General features: G+C 40.1%; 1 protein-coding gene across 15 annotated transcripts in view; it reads left to right on the top strand.

Annotated features, from left to right (window-relative positions):
• SGMS1 (sphingomyelin synthase 1) overlaps nucleotides 1-26,340 on the top strand; it is a 344,794-nt gene that overhangs the window by 222,510 nt on the left and 95,944 nt on the right. Inside the window, exon 1 of one of the 15 annotated variants that reach the window (XM_049855385.1) lies at nucleotides 6,384-7,286. The exons of the other annotated variants lie outside the window; for them this stretch is intronic. The gene's annotated coding sequence lies outside the window, so the exon portion shown is untranslated. Of the gene's footprint in view, nucleotides 1-6,383; nucleotides 7,287-26,340 lie in introns of those variants that run through there. 15 annotated transcript variants of the gene reach the window in all.

The raw sequence follows: 26,340 nt of genomic DNA, 5'->3' as shown, positions 1-26,340 counted from the left end.
TTGCTTTGTGCTGCATTTTACATCGCCTTATTTGAGCCCTAGTGGCACAGTGTTAAGAGCTCGGCGGCTAACCAAAAGGTTGGCGGTTAGAATCCATCAGCTGTTCTTTGGAAACCCTAGGGGGCAGCTCTCCTGTGTCCTGTGGGGTCGCTATGAGTCGGAATCAACCCGACGGTGATGGGTATGATGTGTATATTCAGAATTTGGAGTTTTAATCAAGCAGGTTATTCTAACTTGTTAACTAATTGGTGTATATATCCTTTCTTTCAGCATATGTGGCTAAACTTCATAGACCAAATATCTTCAATTTTTTTGAGCAATGCAAATTGCTTAACACATTATTACAACAAAATTAAGCCCTTAGTAAACTATTGATTATTTTCTGTGACTTTCCCTCAAGTTATTGGTTCTCTTTTCTATAATGTATGAAATGGAGTTCATTGTTTTTAGTTGAGACATTCCTTTTTTCTTTTTATGGTGTCTAAAAGTGTTTAGGGCTCTGGCCTGGGAGAACCAGTTTGTCTTGGCTTAGGAATGTTGTTAGTTGCCATCAAGTCATCCCCCGACTCATGGTGACCCCAGACACAATGGAATGAAAAGCTGCCCCATCATCGGTTGCAGATCATGTGTTGTCTGGCCCATAGGTTTTCACTGGCTGATTTTCTGAAGTAGATCACCAGCCCTTTCTTCCTAGTCTGGCTTAGGAGTACCTCACTTTAATTTGTAATAATTTGGAGTTGACTTCCCATAAATTCAGGTCACATGTCTGATGATCTGACATGTGTCAAGGAAATCTAACTTACTTTCACATTCCTAGTGACTAGTCCTGGCATTGGACCATGGAGTGAAACCAAAAGGTCATAGAGTTCTGTCTGACTAGTAGTTTCTATGTTACGACAGTGTACAGTTTAGCTGTTCCCTTCTTTTATGACTGAATTCAGCTTTTTTTTTTTTTAATCTCATCACTTTGGACTACCTCCGCATTTTGATTCCAAAAGGCACAAGGTTAATTTACTATTAAAGGCACATCTTAGACCAGTGGCTTTCAAACCGTGGCATTCAATCTTTTTTATCCAAGATGCCCAATAAGAAATGGTTGTCAGCCTCAGTCAGGGGGAGGAACACTCACAGAACTGCCATGGTTTATTGATAATGGTCTATTTTCTAGATTGAGTGGTGTTTCATGATACTATGTTACATGATTTAAGTATGTTAAATATATTCTATGTTTCAAATACTGCTTAACCAAAAATCTTTTAAAAGGTGTGAAACACTGTTAACTGTTAATGCTGCTAGGTGCATCCTTCTCTTAGTAGGATATAAAAGGTCCAAGTCTGGTTATTGTCTGTGACTGCCCACTAGTCCCTTCTCTGCAGAGAAATTGAGATATTAACAAAGTCTGGAAGGTAGCTCTGATTTTTCTCCCCTATAAACCCAACTGTGTCTGGCTGTTACGAGTATTAGAGTTCCAGCTTTGGAGTCAAACATACATGGTTTCGAAGCTGGCTCTGACTTACCTTGCCATTTGACCTTGGACATACAAACTTCTTTACCCTAGCTTCCTTGTGCGTTTAATGGAGTTGTTAACACCTGCTTTGCTTAGGTGTGTATGGATTAAATGTGAGATAATATGTGTAAAATGGGAGATACTGTCATTGCTAGATGTTGAGCATGTTTTTCTTTTTCTCAGTGGGATTTCACGTACACCTTCTATAGGAAAAATGTTCTAATGGGGTTTGAGTATTAATAATATTTATTGGATAACATATAATGTTCTATTACTATGATAAACATACTAGTAATATTATACTTCAGATAAATCACTGAGTTAAATAGGCTTTTAAGGACTGGCCAGAGAAGCCAACCTCTATTTATAACATTTTGTCACTAGTGAAATGCATTTCAGGTGTCACATAAGTGTTCATCGACTTTAGACGTGACCTTCTAGAATGTAAGTTATTACAAGATTGGGGACAGCTTTAAGCTTTCGCGTTAGACATAAAATGGAATTTGTTGATAGGTAGTGATGCTTTTTGGGCAGACAAATGAGCACATCTCTTCCCAGAAATCCAACTAGATGGTTCCAGTGTAGGCCTGCCAGTCATGGGACCTGGCCACTGGGGTGGGTGCCTGGCCCAATCTGGACCAATGTGAGTGTGGACCAGTCTCAACCAATGTGAAGATTTTCTTGAGGATTTTCCATATTACAACTGTGGAAAGAAAAATAGTCCCTCTTTTTTTTTTTTTTTTGTTAGTGGCAAAGCTGGGAGTTAAGAGGAAGAAGGCAAACTTGAGGAAGGGAGAACAAAGCCAACCTGTAGAAGCAAAGATGAGAGATGGCAGCTTTGTCCTGGTGGAGCTCTTTTGAGTTGATCCTAAAGTCCAGCTATGCCTACGGCCTTTCAGTTGCTGAGTTAATTTATAGTCGATGCATCCCACCTTGCTTTTACCTATTCTGCTTCAAGTGCCGTTTCTATTTCCTATAAGCTAAGGTTTCTGGGTATAAGCTAAGGAGTACTAATAAATTCATTTGGTCATTTACATTGGGAATATTTATTTAGGAAGCCAGTGCCTTCGTCATGGGCAATTATAATAAAATATTTAATTGTGTAGTAGAATAGCTGATTTATGACATGGCTTTTTGAGAACAGTGGTAGTGTTTATTTGCCTTTCTCTCATAAAAGCAGAAATGTAGCAACACTAATCAAAGGATACTTATGACTGTGGTGTGTGTGTGTTGGGGGTGAGGGGAAGTATTTGTGTGTGTGTGTCTCGTAATGACTTTTCACAGAGGTTAGTTGTAATGCAAATATCATGTAACGTTTGACTTTAAAACATGAGTTGCCTTGAAGAACTGTCCTTCGCTACCATTTATGGTTAGGATCACTGGTAGGTAAGCAAGTAGGTATACTTTGTGCCTATATCACATACACTGAGAGATATGTGACTATTTAAGGAGGAATTGGTACTTCGGCAAAATTGTCAAATATATAGGTGTGTTCTTTACTTGAAAGGGAAGATAGAATGACTATCATCATCTCTGTTCTCTTCTTTGGGTTAGTGTTTGGGAAACAGAGATTTTATGTGATGACACTCTTTTCTCAATTCCTTCCCTTTAGGAAGTATTGGATTTGCTTTCTGTATTGTTGAAACATCTCGTAAGAAGCAAAAGAAAGCATCCGCCACTTGGGTGTTGCTTGCCAACTAGCTTGAACAGTTCTAATATTTGTTTATTCTTGATGTGTCAGCAGTCAAAGAGAAAGTTTTCCTTTCTCTTTTGTGGCTGTTATATAATTTAAGCATCATTATATCAACAACAATGACTATTTATTCTGAATCCTCTAGGCCCTGAGGGATACAAGGCCTCTCAGACACAGTCTCTGCCTCAGATGGACTTTTGTCATCTGGCGAGAGAGAAAGATCAGGGACCTCGAAAAGAAGGAAGACACTAAGGCATTATAAGTTAGTTGTGAAATGGAAGTACAAGAATAAGGCCCGTAGGCATTTGGAGGAGGGGAAAAATCCCCAGGATTTGGGCCAGTGAGGAGAGTTCCAGGAGAAGGAGGGGTTTGAGTGGGTATGGAAGGGAGAAATGATAACAAAGGTGAGGGAAGATTACCAGACAGAGGCCATGGTTCAGGCCTGGGTGTGGAGGCGACAATATGCCCGCTGCTTTAGGAGAACAACCAGTAGATCAGTTTGATTATTTGGCAGATAATTTTTAAGCGGAAGATGAAGTTTGGAGAGGTGGAAGGCAGCTCTTGAATGATTCTGAACACCATGGCATTGGGCCAGCTCCTCTTCCCTTTTTTTAACTGTATACTTAGAATCTTTGTTCTTTGCATTTTAATTTTAGGTAGTACGAGCTTTTTAGAAATAGTGATCCTTTTTCTATTGTTAGAATGTTCTGACCATGTTAGTAATGTGGGTATCCCTTTCGTACCCACTCAAATGGTCTTTTTCAGTGTTAAGAAATCCACTTCAGTATTTAACTATTTCACAATCTTGAATATGAAATTAGCTCTTGCTAATATCGACAACAGGTGTGGTTTTGGTTTTGAATCTTGATGTGGAGCCCTGATGGCACAGTGGTTAAGCGCTCGGCAGTTGAAACCCACCGGCTGTTTCGCAGGAGAAAGATGCAGCAGTCTGCTTCTGTAAAGAGCACAGCCTATAGGATGGTTCTTTTCTGTCCTATAGGGTCACTGTGAGTCAGAATGGACTTGACAGCAATGGGTAATAGAATCTTGATAATCAAAGTGAATTCTTTTTCTAGTGACTCCACTCAGCTAGCTTTTATTGAGTTACTCATACATACATAGTTTTTATGTAGTCTTCTTGTATAAAAGAGCTGCTGTTCTTGCTTTAACAGCCAACATATTAGCAGTTTTCCCAGCATAACTGATTGTAGTAATATTTGTAAACAGAAAATCAGTATACTTAAAAATATACATTAATTTACATGACTAAGCAAGTTGCCTATAAAACGAATCGTTTTCCATTTTAACTTCTATAAATAATAGTTGTTTAATTGATTGACTAGAGGGTCAACAAAAAAGGGGAAGACCTTCAATGAGATGGATTGACAACAGTGGTTGCAACAATGGGCTCAAACATAGCAAGATTCTGGGGATGCTGCAGAATCCGGCAGTGTTTCATTCTGTTGTACATGGGGTCACTATGAGTCAGAATCAACTCGATGGCACCTAATAACAACAACAATTGATTAAGAGAGGAAACATTTACAACATGATGGCTCGTTGGACTTTGACATTTATCATGTGATGGTGACCATGTGTTGGAAGGCACCGAGAGGGAGCCTTGGAACTGCAGTTAGGAGACACATGAACCTTAGTGACCCTAGCATAAGGGAGGAGTGCCTGAACTAGAATGGAGAAAAGGAAATGGATATGAAAAACACCAGGGTGCCTTCATCACACCTACTGGTAATGAATCGTCAAGAGAGAGGGAGGGAGCCCTTATGGTTCCAGAATTTAACTTAAAGTGTTTAGAAGAATAAGATGACCTTTATAAGGAATATGAGATTCAACAGAGGTTATCATCTTTATCACGTAAGAGATAGGCCCAACTTCACACCTTGGGTGCTTTTTGCTAAGGGTAAATGTTGGGCTATAGGCCCATCTTGCTCCTGCTGTTTTTGACCATAACTTGGTCTCCCAGCTTGAAGAACTGTTAGAAATGAAGCAGCTTATCAAGAGTCACAGACCTGGTCTCTTACTAGCAGAGCTGGGGTGAGGTGGGGACCTCTCTTGGCTCCTGGTATAATGTTCTTTCCACTCTTGCATGCTGCGTTTCAGAAACAAGCAGCATTTTACATAGGGCCCTTGATCTCACTTTAGATCTTATCTTTGGCTAATGACTGTTTTGAAGATCTTGGCTATGGAATGATTCTAAACAAGTAAGAGGAAGTTAAAACTCAGGAGATATTCCCCAAAGCCAAGAAAATTTAATATGTAACTTTTTTTTTCTTTACTCTTCCCCTGTAGAAACTCTCTACTCCCACTGCTAGTAAGCTGCTCACTTCTTACTGGTCCATAGGACCTAGCAGTTCTGTCGTTGTCGTTGTTAGTTGCCACTGAATCGATTCCAGCCCATGACGACCCCATGTGTGTGGACTAGAACTGCTCCATAGGGTTTTCAAGGTGTGGTGACCTTTCAGAAGCAGATGGTTAGGCCTGTCTTCCCAGGCACCTTTGAGTGGGTTCACGCTGTGAGTGTTTAACTGTTTGTAGTCTCCTGTAATTTGCCAGTTCCTGACTTTTATTAAAGTTTCTTTTATAATTTTTATTCCAGAATAATGTTTAGGGCACAATGACCCAGGTAGAATGAATATTAAAAACCAAAAAAACCAAAACCAGTTGCCGTGGAGTCAATTCTGACTCATAGTCACCCTATTATAGGGCAGAGCAGAAATGCCGCATGGAGTTCCCAAGGAGCGTGCCTGGTGGATTTAAACTGCTGACTCTTTGGTTAGCAGCCCTAGCACTTAACCACTATGCCTCCAGGGTTTCCAGAAGAATGAGTGTTAGATTTTCCAAAATAATCTTACCTTTTTTTTTTTAAGTTGATTTAATTATGGTTTAAATGAAATCATTCCAGTTTGTGTAAGCCTTTTTTTTTGCTATTAATAAAATTTCTATTGTATAATAAGAATCCTAAATCCAATAATCATAAACCAAAAACCTCTCAAGTTTTTTCCCACTTAAATAAGGAACTTCAACCAGGCAGTTACCAAAGAACTCCTTCAATTCTAAAATCTTTTGGATATTTTAACATAGAAAAGGATGAAAGAAAAAAAGGGGGGGTGGGGTGGGGCCTGTCTGCAGTTTTGGAGATTCTGCTTAAAGACAGAGGACAAGACACTTAGCATTTTCTGAGTGCTTACTCTTTGTCAACACTGTGCTAAATGCTTTGTAGGTATTATTACATATAACCCGCCAGGCAAACTCTAGTTAGTGGGCTTTATCTCCCTTACTGCAGATAATTAACTTGCCTACTGGTCATACAGTGTCAAAGGTCAGATCCGAATCTCTTTTTATGCCGGATCCCATGCTGTTTACACCCGGGATCCCTGCCTAACTCAAGATCTTTAAGTAAGTTATGAAAATCAACAATTCACTGATCAAGTGTCCATTTATCATAACAAGATTAATCCTTGTTTTGTTAAGAGTTTAAAAAAGGCGATCAGTCATCTTCCAGAAGTTGAGCTGAAGTTGTCAAAGGCTTTCCAAAAAAAAAAAAAAGAAGGTGGGGGAGTGCTATAAGAGGTTCCTAAACTCGATATAAATCAAGAAAGGAAAGTTCCGCCTTAACCGACAGTGAACATGCTTATTGGTTAGGATTGAACGGGCTGACTCATTTCTTTTTTGCTGTGGTAGAGGGCCACACCCTACATTCCAAAAAAACCTCTGCTGCCGGGCCACACCCGCTGGCCTCCCTGCTGGAGGCTCTGCGCTCGGACTCCAGCGTCTGTGCTCGCCGCTGTCCCCTCAGGAGAGGGTTCGCTCGCCCGCCCGCCCGCCCGGGCTCCCCAGCGCCGCCGCCGTGTCTGCAGACCGGCCAGGCAGGCCGCGGGAGAGGGCCGGCCCGGGGCCGCCGAGTCTCGGGCGCAGAGCAGGGTAGGGGGTCCGAGAGCCGCTGGCCGCCTTGGCGTTTCCATCGGCGCCTGGGCAGGCAGCGCACACCCACAGCGCGCCAGAGCCGCGCGCAAACTTGGTGCCCCAAGAACTTTCCCAGAGACTGCGCCTTCTGGGAGCAGAGACCATGTAAGTGTTGATCCCTCTTGGATGAGGTGGTTCGAGTTCTCCCTGGGGGAGGCTTTGATTAAAAGCAGGGAAGAAACTGCCATACATTCTTGCCTTACAGAAAAACATCCCGTACCACAATCAGTGCCGTTTCCTGTATTACCGCGAAGTAAAGGCAATCTTAGTTTTTAATGGATCCTCCCTTAAGGACATGTTACTCAATAGCCGTTTACACCTGAGAATTCTCAGTGCAGCTGCTGAAACGGTGGGTCAGGATAAAAAAAAAAAAAAAAGTAGGCAGAAATCCACAGATGCTCTGGATGTTGTGTGAGATGTTAACTGTTGTGGTTTGAGAGTCAAGGATCAGGAGGCGGCTTTGGTTTGGGGTTTTCAAGGTTTCCAAACGGAGGTTCTTGAAGTAGTGGGATGGTATTTACATTTTTGTTGCTAAGTTTTCGGGAAGTGCATGCTTTCTCAAAGTCCTTCAGGGAACCTCCTAGCTTTGACTGGTTGAGAGCTGGAGAGTACATGCCTGGTGCCAGTAAGCACGTGCTCTCCTGTTTTGGAGCCACCCTGTTTACTCCACAGCAATGGTCTCTACTTAGTAATTGGCCAGGTGCTTGCTCTTGTGGGATTTGTGGAAATAAATACATGGAGAAGAATGTATGTCACTTGCCTGCCCCCCACCCCCATTTCTCTTTGCTGTGTATTAGCTGGTATTCAAATTGTCCCAAAAATGATAACTGGGAAACCGAAGCTCTTTTCATCTGAAAGTTACAAATAATAATCATAGCACTCTTAACCCTACTGAGTTGCTTATCACTGTTGCATTTATATAGGAGTAAGCTCAATGAGTGTTTTAAGAAATCAGCTTTTCTGTGTAAGAAATTAGTCAGCATGTGCATAAGTGATTAATTAGTATGGTGCAAGTTACATTTTTCTTGTTTCAGAGGGTAGGGTGGTGGACAGGAAAAACAGAAGCTTGTGATTATGACTGTTTTGCTAAGAACTATTACACAATGCAGCGAAGACCGCCACCATCAGAAACACTGGCTGTGTACTGGAAAGGCAGGCTGAAGACATCCCGGTAGCATAAATGATGGCGAAAAAATTGTAAACTGAATTATGAAGTTATGGATATGAATTATGAAGTTATGCATGGTGTTGTTAGACTTTCTGCATGTATGAACATATAAAAACCCACTGCCGTCGAGTTGATTTCGACTCATAGCGACCCTACAGGACAGAGTAGAACTGCCCCATAGAGTTTCCAAGGAGCGCCTGGTGGATTTGAACTGCCGACCTTTTGGTTAGCAGCTGTAGCACTTTACCACTATGCCACTATATAGACTCTGTAATACAATAGAAGGAAAGGAAGGGAGAGAGGGAGGAAAGGAAAGCTCTTGGCAGCTGCCCTTTTTTTTTTTTTTTTTTTAGTTCTATGAGGGAAATTCCTTTAGAAAGACTTCTCAATGGAATAAATAAAATAATTTATTAGAAATCTTAATTATTTTCCCTTTGGCTCCTAGTAACATTGTTATCTAGGTCATAGACTAATTGTTAAGCTAGTTGTTTTGAGGTTAACTGATCAGGTGCCTCTGTGTTAAAGGTAACAACTTGGGATCCTATCATCTTTTGAGGAAAAAAGTAGTTCTGTCAAGTTGACTCCAACTCATGGTGACCCCATGTTTGTCAGAGTAGAACTGTGTGCCAATACCCTGAGATTTGAGAAAAATAATCTTAATTCTACTGTTTTCAAGTCCACCAGGGTAGTTGGAAAAGCCCCCTCAGGTGGTGAAAATGGGGAAATATTCTATTAAATCTCTAAAAAAAAAAAAAAAAAACTCTAACTACCCATTAAATCTCTAGAGATGTCTAAACTCTAAAGAGGTAGTTAAACTTGATTTTTAGTTTCACCTAATAGTTGTAACAAAACTTGCTGTTTGAAGGCCTCCTTTTCCTGGGCACTGAGATGCATTTCATGCTTTACCTCATGTAATTTTCACCGTAATGCTAACATGTGGAGGTATTGTCCCTGTTTTGTCATTGAAGATACAGCCTCAGCAAGGTTTCACAACCAGCTCCAAATTTCATAGCTAGTTAATTTAGTTTACATTAGAAATTAGCATTTAAGGTTTTTTTTTTTTTCCGTGTGGCCCCAATTGCTCCTGAAATTGATTTTTCTGGGTGAAATGATTCAGAGAAGGTTTTGGGTTCAGTGCAGATTTTTAAGTGATTTAAATGCTCTTCAGTTGCCCTTGTGCTAAAATCGCAAAGTTTAAGTAATGATGAAATTACTCCGGAAACTTGTGGTTTTCAAATATTAACTGAGCAAGCCCTGTTCTTGATGAGCCTGATAATATACCTGTTGCTGTCCAGTTGATTCCAACTCAATAGTGACCCTATAGATCACAGTAGAACTGGCCCCATAGTGTTTCCAAGGAGCAGCTGGTGGATTCGAACTTCTGACCCTTTGGTTAGCAGCCATAGCTCGCTATAGCTCTTAACCACCGCACCACCAGTGCTGCTGATAGATATACATGGATGCCTTATATCATACTTCTTTTCTGAAGCCCTTTTAGTTCTGGGCGTGAATATTCTTCCTACTCTTCACAAGTGAAACTCATGCATTCTCTTAATTGTAAAACCAAGCAGCTGGATCTGTGGATTTCCAGTGGTTGAATCCTCTGTGTGAGTGGACACTGGAGTATTTTAGATGCTATGTGAAATGTCTTTAAATTTACCTTAGCACTTAGGTTAGTGTTGAACCAGTTTGTTAAGAATGGTGAGGTCAGGAAAGGCACGCAGTGCAAGTGCTAGAAGTTACTAGGTGGAGATGGGAAAGTCTAAGTGTGTCTCACCGGGGCAGCCCGTTCATAGTGTGCCCATCTGCCGGATTGTTGCCTGGGATAGCATAATAAAAGGGGACAATGCCAAATGCTTAGGAGACCATGAACTACAGCATCTATTTCAGGACAGGGTATCACTCAAGCCCCCTTCCCATCCCTCCCACTGTCTACTTCACATAGAACACCCACCTTCCCAGGCAAAGGAAGGATGCTTTGGGCACCTCCTTAAGCATCTCTAAATTCTAGCTGCTTCGAATGACTTGAGTTCTTGCGGATGTTGAAAGAATATGCCAGCGTGTTGATAAAAACACGGTAATCTTGGAGAGATCATGGAGAAAAATGAAGAGTGCCAGAAAACTCAATTTTCAAAATTGGGGAAACGGTAAATTCTGGAAACTTTAGATTCAGAGCTGTGTCATTGTCTAGTAGAATTATAAATCACATTTTTTGAAAAGATGAGTTAGGACCACTTAGGAAAAAATAGTGGTGATGGTTAGTATCTAGCATGTGTTTATTGGTAAAGTAGATGTCAGTGAAAAAAAGCCCCAGTGAGATGGACTGACACAGTGGCTGCAACAATGGGCTCAAGCATAACAATGATTGTGAGGATGGCACAGGACCAGGCAGTGTTTCTTTTGTTGTTGTTGTTGTACATAGGGTCACTATGAGTCGGAACTGACTGACAGGCACCTAACCACAGTAACAACATGTATTTATTAATGATCTCTCCTCTCCAATTAACCTCATTTCTTTTTTTGATAGGGTAACTAGACAAGTATATCCAGGCATTCCCCTAGATGTGACATATCTGCTTCAGCAAAACATTTAACAAAGCACTATGTGTGTTTATGTACTAACGTCAGAAAAATGTGGGTTGCACAACAATAGAGATAAGTGGGTTTGTGTCTCGTATCCAAAGAGGGATGATCAGAAGTGTGATGTCAGACCCGAGCCAGGTGCCAGCAATGTGTCTTGATGAGGGCACTTGATACACCTGGGGGAGAAAAGGCTCACGAGTTACTAGAGATAGAGTGTTTGGAACCAAGGAGCTGATAATCCCACAGTTCTTTGAAACACTGCACGTAGTAGTTGAGGGCAAGGACTTTGGAATCAAACCTTGGGCAAGTTATTTGAGCTCGCTGTGCCTCAGTTTCTTCATCCATAAAATGCAGATAGTAGTAATGCTTACCTCATAGGGTATTGAAGGATTAAATCAGTAAATAAATGAATGCTTAAAACAGAGCCTGACAGTAAATTTTATGTTAGCTGTTAGTTTTTTTGTTATTGCTACAGCTCTTAGTACTGGTACTACCACTATTACTTAAGGTAGCATTGTGCGCATTTCTGGGTTTGTGTTGAAAGCAGATGTTCAGAATGGGGTAATCAGGCTTTGCAGAGGGTCTAGAAACTCTTCTTTGAACAGTGGTTGAAAACACTGGGAATGTGTTACCTTAGGGTAAAGGCTTAGAGACAGTACTTCATCGTTGCTGTTAAGTGCTGTCTTCCAACTCATAGCAACCCCGTATGACAGAGTAGACCTGCCCCATAGGGTTTTCTAGGCTATAATCTTTATAGAAGTGCATCACTAGGTCTTCTCCCACCGAGCGGCTGGTGGGTTCTGACTGCCGACCTTTGGGTTAGCAGCCAAGCGCTTAACTATCGCACCACCAGGGCTCCATTAGTATCACCAATATAGCGAAATACAAAAGTCACATTCTGAATTCTGTGCATTTCATCCAGCCTAGCAAGTGCTTTCTCCTAAGGAACCGTAGCTTGGTGTTAGAGCAATCTTTACTAAACTAGGATTCAGAGGATCTCTTTCCTGGGAACAGTACAGCCTTTAACCAGTTGTGTGATCTTGGCAATTAGCCTAACCCAGTGGTTCCCAACAGGGAATGGATTTTACCCCTCCCACATTTTTGATTGTCACAACTGGGAGTGGGGGGTGCTACTGGCATTTAGTGGGTACCTGTATCCGTTGCTGTTGACCCGGCCACTAAATGTAAATATCCTGCAACACTAAACATCCTACAATCCATCCAGTGGCTTCCACAACAAAAGATTATCCTTTCCAAAATGTCAGTAGCTTAGGTTGAGAAACCCTCACTTAACTGTTCAATATGTGTGTTTCTGTTTGTAAAATTTGAATAATCTTTGCTTTAGCAATATCACAGAGTAGTTTTAAGAGTGTTTATGAAAGGCCTTTGAGAGTTAATGGATTGTGATTAGCACATTAAAATATCATTTGCCCCCTTCCCTGGAGGCATACGTTACAGTGGTTTGGAGTCAGATAAAACCCGTGCTTGAATCTCAGCCTTACCGCTTTAACCTGCTGTGCTGTTTGGGTAAGTTTCTTTATCTGTGCAAACTGAATCCCAATTTCATAGAGTTTCAAAGAATAAACCAGATAATGTGTATAAATTATGTAGCACACTCCTTGGTGTGGTAGAAAATGATGATAACTATTAATTTTTGAATTAATGTTTCTTCTGTGTAATGGAGTTGAGTGGTACTCATTAAAATATAAGATTAGGGAAGAGGATGGATAAAGAACTTGAATTTGCAATAGTTAAAAGATGAAGAATGAAAAGAGTTCTTGTATTCAGAAGGGGATGGAAGCTTAAGAGAGGTAAATTTCTTTGGGAAAATTACTTTGGTCTTGTAGGGAAGGACCAGAATGATGACTAAGGTGAGAAATGCTTAACAGAGGGAGACAATGAATTCCATAAAATATAAGAGTCATTCACTTCATATGAGTCTAGAGCTAAAAAAAAAAAAAAAAGAGCTAGCTGAGAATATAACATCTATCTGTGTCCCTCTGTAAGAACGTGAAATGTTTGTGTCATAAGAAGGGTAATTCTGTTTTTTCACCCTATTCTTGATATTACTTTCTTAATATATTTTCTTCTACCTTAAGATGTAAGGAACATTGCCAGCCAGTGTATATGCAAATGTGTCAGCTCTGTGGTCTGAGGGATTTCCTTCCCCAAAACGATAAAGCAAGGCTTTCACGTGATCTCTGTTCCTTTCGCCTCTATGCTGTATCAGCCCTGAAACTAGGAGTCTTGAGACCATTCACAAGTCCCACTGTTTTCCCTGCTGCCATGGCAACCCATTGCAGAATGTAGCTCATCCGTAAGATCATTCAAAAGTGTGTGTATTTGACTTAAGGGTGTGATTTCTTGTGACAGGGATTGGGTGTAAAGATTCCCATGTGTTCACAATCCACTTGCTGTCTACCTTGTAAAGGCAGAACATTTTGCAGCTCTGTTAATCTTCCAGGAAAGTAGCAATATGAAAGCAAGTAATGGAAAGTTCCGGGGCCCAGGAAGAGGCTCTTACTCAGGTTGGAAAACTCAGAAAAATAAGTGATTTTAAAAATGTAGTTTTTAAAAGTCTCTCCTGCATTTGAAGTGAACTGTTTAAATCTCACATATTTTACATATGACTTACACTCTAAATAAAGGAAGTATTAGCACCCTGCCCCCAGCAGCTTGCCTCTGGGGGCAGAGGGGAATTGATGGCTGACTTAAGGGAGCAGCCACAGCCCCAAGGGAAGCATAGCCATGTAGTTTACATGGCATGTGGAATGGGAGTGATTGGGGGTCAAAACATACTTCTGAGAAATTTATAACACAGACTCAGCCCTGTTAGTGCTTGGGGGCCTTCAGTAAGCTAACCTTCAAGCTTACTTAACTCTCTTGATTGTACAGGAATAGAAGGTAATATTCCAGACTCTCCTGGTCTCAGGCTGCCTATGAGTTGCTAGGTAAGCAGTATCAGCAAAAAAAAAAAAAAAAAAAAAAGACTCCATGATTCTAACAGAGAATCCTGAACTGGTCACACAAAATTGCATACTTCTGTGGGGGCCGAAGGAGTTTGATATTTAAGCCAAAACAAAAGTCAAATTAATAATAAACTAAAATGGACAATAGGCAGATTACAATTTTAGATAGTGCTAAGTAACCACATTTCTTGAGACCTGATAGATGATCTCTGCTGGTTAGATCCATGCCCATCACTTTGATTTCTCAGATGTGGATAAGACTAGAAAATTCCATGAGTTACTGTGAAAGTGTTTGAAGGCTGATTATATATTTACAAGGTTCCTGGCATCAGCTTGGTGAAACTCCGCAATATTTGGTGCCAAAATCCAAAATTCTAGACTAGTGTTAAGTCAACAGATCTAAAGATAGACTTCTCTGCATTTTGAAACTAGGGTCTCACCAAAAGCCCCAAACACATTTTAGACATTGAAGCAGAGAGACTTCAAATGTCAAGGTAGAGTAGAACAAGATGCTCCGTTACCCATGTCATAGGGTCTGTTAGCATTTATTTGTTAAAGAGTTTAAGCTTTGCAACTAATTCTTTAAATATAGGGTATAGGTATAGTTTCCTAAAAAAAAAAAAGAAGTCCTTTCTCCTTACCCCAAATTTCTGAAGCCTTCATTTCACTGTTCCAAGTCCCCAGGTGGTACAAGTGGTTAAGTGCCCAACTCCTAATTGAAAGGTGGTTGATTCAAACTCATCCAGAGGCACCTTGGAAGACAGGCCTGGCGATCTGCTTCTGAAAGGTCACACAGAATTGAAAACCCTATGGAGCAGTTCTGCTCTGCACACATGGGATTGCCATGAGTTGGAATTGACTAGATGGCAACTCACAGCACCAACAGTCTAAGCATGGCGTGTACATCAGACATGAGGGGCAACAATAGATAGATTGCTTCTCCCTCTTCTAAACTTGGAAAAGAGATCAGATTCGAAGAGAAAATGTGAAACAAACTTGTAACGAATGTATCACTGAAATATTATAAAGCAAGTTAAGAGATGAAATGGATTCTAAAGTAGAATCATAACTTGATTAAAGGTAGTAACGTATTTGTCTGAAAGGGAATTTGTTTGAAGTGGAATTTAGAGTAGTAGAATTTAGCGAAAGGGGTGGGAGTTTGAGAGGCCAGCCTGGACTTTGTCTCTTGCATTGTGTACAGGAGAAGGTACTCTGCCTGTAGTGTAAGATTAACAGGTCTGTGTATAGGTCTTGAGGAGCCCTGGTGGCACAGTGGTTAAGTGCTCTGCTGCTAACTGAAAGGTCAGTAGCGTGAACCCACTAGCTGCTCCACAGGAGAAAGACATGACAGTTTGCTTTTAAAGATTACAGCCTTGAAAACCCTATGGGGCAGTTCTACTCTGTCCTGTAGGTTCGCTGTGAGTTGGAATCCATGTGATTGGCTGTGGGTTTGGCTTAATTTGATATGGGTCTTATCTCTATGGTGAGGCTGCCTGGGGCCTTTTGAAATCAGACTGCCTAGATTCCAAACCTGACTTAAGTTACGGTCATGCCCTCATCACTGAACACCACTGTGCCTTCCTTAATCTCACAACACAGGATGTCAGGCCACACAGAAATCCACAAGACAAATTTCTACTCCATGCCCATTATACATTCTTCTGATTGCTCTTTCTTATGTAGATATGATTTGGGGGGACACACTGACCAGCAGATGCCAGCATCCAATTACATGATAGTATATATTCTCACAATAAGGTATTAATGGCATTTTTCTGTCACTGAGTTTGGTTAATGTGAACCCTTTTCTGAGTGGCAGATCATCATATTTGTGAGTCTACAAGGTTAAGGGCCATCCTTGAACTATGGCAGGTCTAACAAGATGATACTACACTGAAGGGCCAGCTGGCTTCCTAAGGATTGCCTTTCTTCACAGTGAGTGCTCTTTTCTATTTGACACGGAACACAAGAAAGTCATGATCATCCTAATACTAGTATCTTCTTTTGCTATTAAGAAAATGTTGGGAATAAAAATTAGTGTTGCTGAGTATTTAGTCAAGCTGGAAATGTGACATTTTGTTCTGTTCCATGAGTGACTCATATAAACATGAGTAAAGCAAACCTAGCCTTTTATTGAATCTTGGGACAGAAGCTGCCCACAAATATTTTCAGGCTCTCAGGTTTCTTGGGAGGCTGCTTTTCCCACTAAAAGTGTTTGCTGCCCTCCAGTGAGGGCTCGTATAACGGTGAAAAACAAAAGAAACATCCTTTGGTTAAAAATTCACTAAGGCAGGAGCCATGTGTATAAGTGCGTCCAAGAAGTGTAATTTGGTCAGACTTTTGTTTCTTGGCTTTTGTACAGCTAGATAATCCTTGTAAACATATTTATGGCTTCCTGTATGATAGTAGGGAGCCCTGGTGGGTTCGTGTGTATGTGTCATACTTGGAAAATCAAAGGTTCTCAATGTAACAAATGGAAGGTACTACCCTCCAAAAATCCTTGGGACAGAGCCTACTAAACAGGGCACCAGACTACTGCCAATGTTTTGTGGGAAAATGTCTGCCCACGTGATATTTCTCAAAATCCATATTACCAACCAAAAATTTGAACACTCAATTAGCAAGCATGCCTTCATTACTAGAAACGCATAGTATCAAAAAAATTTTTTTTTAAGGAGAAAGTAATAGGGTCTTGAAAGGGCTAGAGTACAGGTAAACTTATGAATTCTTACTTTGCTAGTTAGCAAATCGTTTAGTTCTCATTTAAATTGTACATATTATCAAACAACTTCAGAAATTCTCAGATCAAAGCAGTTCATAGCCAAAATTTCACAGTGGAATTTTTCAGTGGTTTAGTACTTCTAAGATTCTTGTAGATTTATGAAGTGTACTTTTTATTTCTCAGGATAATTTTGGGGGCATTTGGGTTTCAGAAGTTACAGTACTTAAAGTCCATTTATATACTGAAATAGTTTCCCTCCATTATCTACAATTGAAAGTAAGGGATTTTTATATTGTACTATTCTGTATTGTTGACGCCTAGGAAATTCGCCTCTGTAAATTCTTAGCATTTACTTGTGGGAACAGAATTCTCAGGAGAACCTGGAACCTGATGTCCTTTACTTTGATTATGCCCATGGAAAGATCATTTCTAAGGAGCATTGATGGTTCGCTGATATAATTCTTGCTTTCCATGCAGGAGACCAGGGTTCAATTCCCAGCCAGTGCACTTCATGCGTAGCCACCACCCATCTGTCAGTAGAGGCTTGTGTGTTGCTATGATGCTGAACAGGTTTCAGCAGAGCTTACAAACTAAAGATCAGCTAGGAAGAAAAGCTTGTGGTGATCTGCTTCTAAAAATCAGCCAGCAAAAACCCTATGGATCATAACAGTTCACTCCACAACTGATCATATGGATGGTGCAGGACCAGGCAGTGTTTCATTCCTTTGTGCGTGGGGTTGCTGTGAGTCCGGGCCAACTCAGTGGCAGCTGACAACAAGAACAAAGGTCATTTCTAGCCCAGAAAGTAGTCATCACCAGTCTATATTAAGGGGGTTGTCTTTTACTGTTTCAGTAGTGTCAGGATAGATAGAGGTAGGTCATATGAAAACCGTATAGTCCCATTCTAGTTCAAGTGTGGAGCTCCTGTGAAGACTTGGAGGCTTGAGACACACCCTAACACTTCTGGGTTCTTTTACTGGTTGAGGAAGACTAGTGCAGAAGTGGGAAGTGTAATCTCCTGTAGGCAGCAAGGAGCCAGGGATGTTTTTATATTTTAATGTGCTTTTATTTATTTATGAGAATTAGTATATTTAATAAGAATGAGGTGTCAGGGAGGATCCTATGCTAGGTTTCTTGTAATAATCCACAGGGCTGGTAATGGTTATAGGATCCATTCAGGAGAAATCTCTACAGTAGAATCTGTGGCATGCGGTGAGCACTTCTGGGTGAGGGGAAACCCTGGTGGCACAGTGGTTAAGTGCTGTGGCTGCTAACCAAGAGGTCGGCACTTTGAATCCTCCAGGCGTTCCTTGGAAACTCTAAGGGGCAGTTCTCCTCTATCCTGTAGGGTCGCTATGAGTCGGAATCAACTTGACGGCAGTGGGTTTGGTTTTTGGGTTTTATGGTTCTAGGTGAGGGAGTGAAGATATGGAGGTAAGAATGATAAAAATAGGCACATGGTAATCCTTAACCTAAAAAAAAGAGTACCTCTCCCTTGTGTTCTTTTCTTTGGTTGTGCCCTCTGCCTAAAAAAAAGTCTTTTTTTTTTTTTTTTTTGTGACATGCAATTTGACCTTAGAGTTGTACAGATTTAACCTAACCAGGTGGAAACCCTGGTAGCATAGTGGTTAAGTGCTACGACTGCTAACCAAGAGGTCCGCAGTTCAAATCCACCAGGCGCTCCTTGGAAACTCTATGGGGCAGTTCTACTCTGTCCTATAGGGTCGCTATGAGTCACAATCGACTTGACAGCAGTGAGTTTGGTTTTGGGTTTAACCTAACCAGGAAATCCTCAAGGGATAACAAGATTTTCTCCCTGAAGTAATTTTTTCGTCTGAGTGGAAGAACCGTTTGAATGAAATTGAATAATTTGTATTGCATCTTATTTACTGTTTTTGGCTATGACTTATTTGAAATTTTATTGTAAAAATAACTAGAAAAATGAGGGTTGGCTGTGTGTGCCCCCCCCCCGCCCTTTTTTTTTCTTTCTTTTTTGCTATGTTTGTTTTCTGAACCAATAACCTTTCCCGATCTCTGGAGCATGGACCACTCAGCAGACTTGAGTTCTGGCTCTCCATGTGTCAGAGTGTTACGATGATTAAGACAGGTTGGCAGTCAAATGATAATAAGTGCTGGGGAGGTCCTTGGTGGCACAGGTGATTTGCACTCACTGCTAACCTAAACTTTTGCCATTTGAATCCACCCAGGAGTACTGTGAAAGGCTTGGGGGTGTGCTTCTGTAAAGGTTACAGCCAAGAAAACAATATGGAGCAGAAACGTGGGGCCGCCATGACTGGAATTGACTGGACGGCACCTGGTTTGTTTTTTGCAGGGGACAGGTTTAGTGTTTTGTCTGTAGTTAGGTTATTTAATCCCCACAGTGTTATAAGTAACACGATGTGTTGTTATCATTATTTCTGAGAGGCGAGGATGAACAAGGTTTAAGGTCAGGCGGCTAGTGACAGGACTCAAAAAATGTAAATCTTTGCTCTTTCTTTCACCTGTATACTTTGCCAGGTGGTCTACAGCAGGATTGAAGGTTGTTAAAGGGAGTGTATCAATCAGAAGATAGCCTTCAGACAGAAACCACGCAGTAATATGAAGAGAAAGCTTAGTATAAGGGATTATTAACTATAACAGGAGTTGAAGTAATGAAGAATTGGCTGATAACAAGTGAATGGAACTCTAAAAAAATACAGAAATAGCAGGTGTAAGAAACAACTACTACCCCTAGGGCTGAGATAGAGCACCCAAGGAAAAGCTCACAGCCCACCCCTCTCAGAGCTGAGATCTAGACCTTGATCCAAACCTGGTTGGAGAGGACATAGCTGTGGCTTACTGGATGGCAGAGAAGTCATTGTGGTGTCACCCTCCAGAACTTGCTGAAAATCTGACCTTTAGAGTATCAAGGAAAGCTGTTCATGGGGAGATGTCTAACTGGAGGCACTCCACTACAAATACTGCCTGAAGCACGTGCTTAACCAAAAAAAAAAAAAAAACCAAACCCAGTGCCATCGAGTCAATCCCGACTCAGCTTGAAAAGCTACAAATGCTGGAGGAACCAGACACTGGAGAAGCAGGAGCCTGCTGAACCAAGCATTCCTGAAGGAGGAAGTAAAACCTTCCCCTTGCAGTGTCTCTGCAGTGTCTGCTACTGACAAAGCTGAACAGGCACCATGCCAGCTGGCAAATAAAAATATCTAAAGGGCCCATACCAGTTTTTTAGGTCAGGCAATGAAGGGTGCCTTATGAACCTGAGAGGCAATAAATTGACAACTGGTACAAGGAGAAAAAAGGGCACCCTTCTTCTCAGAATCTTTATTTTTCTTTTGTTAAGCCAGGCAGTTGCAGATGATGTATATATATTTGAGTAGCTTTTATTTTTGCCTGGAATGGTATTTCATTGTTTTCCTCAGAGTATTAACCCTATATGGTATTTTAGAAGATGATTTCACTACCTGTGTTATCCATATAGGGAATTACCAGTAAGGGTTTGTTAAAGACTAAGTTTCTATAATTTTATTTTTTATTGTTTGTCTCTTAAACCTTTGATAAAAACACAGATACTCAGGAGTTGGAAGCAGATTTATAAAATGATATCCAGCCAAATAACCTTCCAGGCTTTTTGTTTAATGCCTGTGAAAATATGTGGCACAACCTAGAATTGTAATTGCATGTGAAGTAATTCAATTTGGGATTTATCTCTTGGACTTCATAAATATTTGCCAAAGGGTTTCATAATACATTGGTTTTATTTGTGTGAGGCTGGTTTTCTGCTTGGTTTGCTAATTCATTTCTTTACTGCCTCCTTATGAACGTGGAAGAATGGTTCTTCCAGGAGTGCTTTCTAAAGACTTTTCCTCCAGGTGGTTTCCCACATTCCACTGCTTTGAACTGCTGGATTTCTTTGTGGCTTCTTGCTCCATAATGCCATGTGATGCATAATTTATGATTTTGTTGAAAACGTGAGAAAGGGAGAAATACTCAGCGACGTCCTTGAACCTGAGTTGATGCTTCATCTGTCCCTATCTGCATTATCTTCTTTTTCTTTACTTCCTTTCTTATTTTGTTGTGTTTTTCTTCCTCACAACTTTACTAAAAAAAAGCCTTTTTTTATTTGTTAAATATATTTTGGGAAGTTCCAATGTTAAGGCTTATAAATGCTTTAAATTTTGTGTTTATTTAAAATTAGATATTGTTGGAAACCACAAGTGTAAAGAGAGAGAGGGAAATTGTCTATAACCTTACATTCAGGTAACCCATGATAACACTGAAAATAAATAAAAAACAGTGAATGTATGTGGTTAATATACAAATGGCATCAAAAGATACAGAAAGAGAAGTAAAGGTTCCCCCTCAAATGGAATTATTCTTACATTTCTTCCAGGAAAGTGTATTTTTGACACTTATCCGCATCTGTGTAGCTTTCTGCTTTTTACATTTTTTAAATAAAGGGATTACATAATACATATTGTTTTGTAGCTTTTTTTTTTTTTGGTAATTTCCTCAATATATTTTAGAGATCTTCTTATCATTGCACCCAAATCTTATTCATTTAGTGATGTGCAGTATTTCACTCTAAGGATGCACAATAATTGATTTTACCTTTAGCTTATTTCTGTTCTAGTACTTTTCAGTACAGTTGATTCTCGTTATTCATGACAGTTATCTTCTATAAAGTCGCCATGAACACTGAGTTAGCAAATACTGAACCATTGCTCCTAGGGGAAATACAAGGTTTAGGTCTCTGCAAGCCTCTAATCACAACATTTTCATCAGCTGATTTACACATAACTTTGTTTTATGTGTGTTCTGTTTAAAAACAATTTATTTAATATATATTGTTGATTTATTAACATTGAATTCGTGGACAACACACTAACACTCATGCCTGAATGAAGATTATCTAACACTCATATTTTCTCTTTAAGGCACATCACAGCCTTCTTGCCCTTAGAACACTAGACAACACTACACTTAGAGGCCATTTTAAACAGCAAAATCACCAACAAATAGTGCAAAGGTATGAAAAACATGGTACTAAATAAACTGCAAAAAAGACACTTGTTTACAATATGAGGGCTGAAACAAGAAGGCAGAGAGTTGCCTTGCTCAACCTCTGCTCAGAATATACACATTGTACTACTCAGTTTTTTCCACTGTTCTGCACGTGTTCGCAAAGGACTGCAAAAGTGCCACAAGTATTGATTTTGAAGTTACGGATGAATTTCAGCAAGTAGGTGAATTTGCAAATAGCTATTGATGAATAATGAGAACTGACTTATTTTTTTGGTGGGGAAGCAATATTTGTGTTCAGCTATTAGAGTTATCACAGTCTGCCTTCATGTAAATACTTTTGCCTAAACATCTTGCTGACTATAGGTTAAATTTGTAAGAGTTGGATTGGTAGGTGAGAGTAAATACATTTTAAATGTTGGTAAACATTGTACTCCAGAAAGGTTACAACAATTTTCTTTTTTTTACCAAGATTGTATATTTCCCACAACCTCACCAGTACTGTAAATCACTAGGGTTTAACTTTTTTGCCAATCTGGTGAGTTAAAGATGCTGTCACTTTGTTTTCATGTGCTTATCTTTAATTAGGATTGAAGTTTAGTATCTTTTCATAGGTTCATTGGCCATTTGAATTTCTTCTTGTAAATTGCTTGCTTCTGTCTTTTCTTCTTTGCTCTTCTTCTCCTCTTCTTTCTTTAACTCCTTTTTCTTCCCTGTAGGGTTCTTGTCTTTTTCATACTGACTTGTATGAGCTCATCTAAAATTAGGGAAATTAGCCCTATTCAGTATGTCTTGCAAATAGTTTCCCCATGTTATCTTCAGTCTTTTGATAGTCTTTAAAAATATTTTTTTTATTTTGATGGAAGGAGTATTAACCATGTTCTTTTAAAAAAGAAAGGAAGGAAGTGGGAGATGAAATTCGGCCAACATTTCTGCTGCGGTAATGTTCATCTCTATATCCTGAGCACCTAGAACAGTACCTGATCTATGAAATACAACATGTGAAGTGTTAGATGAGTAGGGACAAGTAAGAGTGAGTGGAGACAAGTAAGAGAAAGAGGTACTGGAGGGAGAATGAGCAGGAACAGAGAGCTTGAGTACAGATTCACTTTGAGACTCTTTAGTCAACTAGATGTATGCATGCCTGACTAATGTGCCCCCTATGATCCAGAAAGCTTCATTTCTTCATAAGCCCTACTCAGTTAGTGTCTAGACAGCTGGGGTGGGTTCTAAGGTAATAGAAACAAATAAGTCTCGTATGTTTTATAGAACATTGAACATGGAAGCAGTGTACTGGTGCTAAGTGTTATTTGCTGGGGCCTCTTTGTGTTCACACAGTATCTGTCTAAACTGGCCAGTGACAGATAATCATGTCTGTTTTCTTATGAGCAGAATGTTATTAAAACTATGTGTATCTCCTTTTTTTTTTTTTTAAGAAATCTGACTTAAAACTAATGAATAAATCCAAAATGAATTTCTCTCTGAATTTCTTCAAAGAACAAACTCCCTTTGAACATTTGAAATGATTCTTCTAGCAAAAATTGAGTGTAGAAACAGCTTTTTACATACTATGTAAACTAAGACTCAGCCTGAATTCCAGGAAAATTGTTGACTTGTTGTTTATTTAACTAAATATCTCCAGAAAAAATGTTGAGGATTTCCCAGAAATTCAGGTGATCTATATTTATATACTTATTTTATTCAGACATGTGGAAAACCTTTTAATAGTACCCTGTGAGGGGCAATATTGTGGTGCAGTAATTTCTTGATTTGACATAGAGCATTGCTCCCTGAAAATGTCAATAAATCTTAATTTCTGGTAGGACCACAACCTCTTTCATTCCATTTGACCTGAGATAAGATGTGTAATGATTTGTTTACTCTCTTCATAGCTTTATGAAAGCCATTAATTCAGTTAATTTGAGTTCACTGAAACTAAACGTCTATAATAGGAAAATAGATTTCATTTTTCGGAAGGCTAATGCTAAGCTTTGACTTTTGTTAGCGTTCAGTGCACTCCAGGCAAAAATAATTGGACGCTGGAACATTAGAGAGGATCAGCCATTGTTGTTTTCAATGATTATGGCACATATCACAGCATCTGTTTTAATGCATACTGATGAAATAATTGATGGATGGTACCCTTAATTAGTCTTTTGATGAGACAAATTTATTGTAGTTGGTAATGGCAATTTTCTTATCTAAATAGCATATTAAATGAAAGAAAAATGGAGATGTTTAACAATGTGTATGTCTATCAAAGGGAAGCTCACGCATGATTCCTTGGGCACCTTGCATTTTTAGCTTTTGCTTATAAATCCGGTAGGCTAAATACAGCTAACAGAAATTCATTTGTGAATTTGTCTTTGACATTTTGTGCAGAAATAAATGAGTAAGACATGGAATATACTTTGAAAAAATGAGTTTCTGAAAGCAGGAGTTTTCTGTGATTTGTTGCACTCAGTGAAGATGGGTCTGTGGATGAGACCTTGCTGCTTTGCTGAAAACCAGTTGGCCTTGGAGGAACAAAGCAAATGAAAGATACAATTCTAATATCAACTTCATATGATGTATGTGAAAAAACATGTATTTAAGAAAACTTCAGCAGCCTTTGTGGGATATTTTTGGGTAGGTAGTATACATTTTGGATGGTAAAAAGCTTTTGGAGGAATCTTTTGCAGTTGAAATAAAGATTGTGAAAAGCTTGAGAATGAAACATTGACAGTGGTGAAGCACAAGTTTTAAAAACGGATGTATCTGCATTTAGTTCTCCATGTTACCAGTCATGGGTACACCTGAGTAGGAAATATACTTTCTCTGAGCCCCAGTTTTCTTGATTTATAAAAATGGATGAAGTGTGATGGATCGCTTTTATATATGGCCTTTCTCACCATTGTCTTATAACTCCCATCCAGGTTATTGAGTGGGACTGTCCAAATGGGTTAATTGTGGCCCACCAGGGGGACTGGTCAGTTTTGCCATCCTGCTGGGCTTAAAATGAGCCATTGCAGAGACAGGAAGGAGAGGATTCCACTACCATCAAGGAAGAACAGCCAGGAACATAACATGTCCTTGGGACTCGGGATCCCTGGCTCAAAAGCTCCTGGAGCCGGGAGACAGAAAGAGAGAGCTGTAACACTGAAGATAGCCAGAAGTGGTGGCAGGAGAGACCGGCAGGAGATGGCAGTGGATTTCCTGCCCCACGAATCGAGAAAGCGGAGAGTGCCTTTGGGCTGAGGCTTAACTGGTGGAGTGGGGTGCCACTGGGCACTTATTGGCAGAGCTAAAAGAACTTTGCAGCAGAGGCCAAGGGTCCAGAAAGAGGCTGTCCTGGTGAAAGAACTGTGTACCCTGAGTGTTCTTAAGCCTGAACTGTAACCTGTTATCTTCCTGATAAACCCCATAATTGTATTTTCTGTGAGTTCTGTGTGGCCATTGCAATGAATTCTCAAACCCAACACAGAAGTAGAGCGTGCCATGGGACAGACGGTTGATGTCAGAATTGGTAAAGATGGCAGAGAGAGAAGGCATGTCTGAATCTAACCTGCGCTTCATATGAGTCAGCCTTAGGCTGTTGATCTTGATTCTCCTTCCCCCTTGTAAAGTTAGAGATCAGATGGCACCACCACACCATTTTTGCAATGGAGATTAAAATACCTACCTGCATGAGTTTTGAGAGAAATAGATGAATTTGGTACATAGTAGACAATCAACAAATGTGTTGTTTTGTTTTTTCAGAATATGTTTTCAGGACTGTTAAAGTTTAAAGGGCTTCTTGTAAGATATGGGAAAGATGGCAGTTTAGAACTTGCTGGTTTTCAGGAAGGCAGAAGATTTGCTCTGTGTTATTAGAATGTGACGATTAATGTTTTTTCCCATTATTGGCTCAAGTGTCAGATAATTGAACCTGGTTTATATTGTATGACGCAAGGTGAGGCCACACGTCCCACTGAGGTCAATTATTAGGTGTAGTGTTTATATTGGAGTGCTTTGTGTTTCAGAAGGCCTCTGCCATCGGTCTGGTCACAACATGCTAATTATTGCCATCCTGAGGCATCACAGTTGCCTGGGTGGCAGGATTATGAATCGGTCACAACACGTTGAGCCGAAGACACTTGGGAGCTTCTCACCAAGGCACCCTCTGGCCTCTGTGTAGCCTGTTAGGAGGTTGGTTACATCAGTGTTGGTGGTCAGACAGGATCTGACAACTGTCCAGCGTTTGATTAGTGCCTGATGCACCCTGCTCGCATACTGGTAGTATACTTGTGGTAAAGGAGCAAACAGTTCAGTGCCACTGTTTTTAATCTTGATACTTCCACCTCACAAAAATGAAGTTTCTTTTCATATTTTACTAATAAGATTTTGTTATACATGCTCATGAAAGCTAGCACAGAATACTTATTATGTGCCAGGCTGTGTTCTAATTGCTTTGTATATGTAATATACTTAGTTAATCCCCACAGCCTATGGTATAGGTGCTGTTGTTATCCTTAGTTTACAGAGGCAAAACTCTGCAGCACAGAGCGGTTGAGTAATTTGCTCAAGCTCTCAACGGCAAGAAGATAGATGGGCCAGGATTCAAGTGTAGGCAGTCTCTTGGCCACTATCCTAAACTTCTTCTCCAGGAAGAAAGTATAGACAGAAAGAATATAAAAACATAATTCCTAATTATTCATTATATTAGGGCTCAGTGCTATCTTG

Source organism: Elephas maximus, chromosome 16, assembly GCF_024166365.1.
Source record: "Elephas maximus indicus isolate mEleMax1 chromosome 16, mEleMax1 primary haplotype, whole genome shotgun sequence".
Classification (NCBI taxonomy): domain Eukaryota; kingdom Metazoa; phylum Chordata; class Mammalia; order Proboscidea; family Elephantidae; genus Elephas; species Elephas maximus.
The sequence above is the reverse complement of the archived record's forward strand: the minus strand, read 5'-3'. Positions and strand labels throughout refer to the sequence as shown.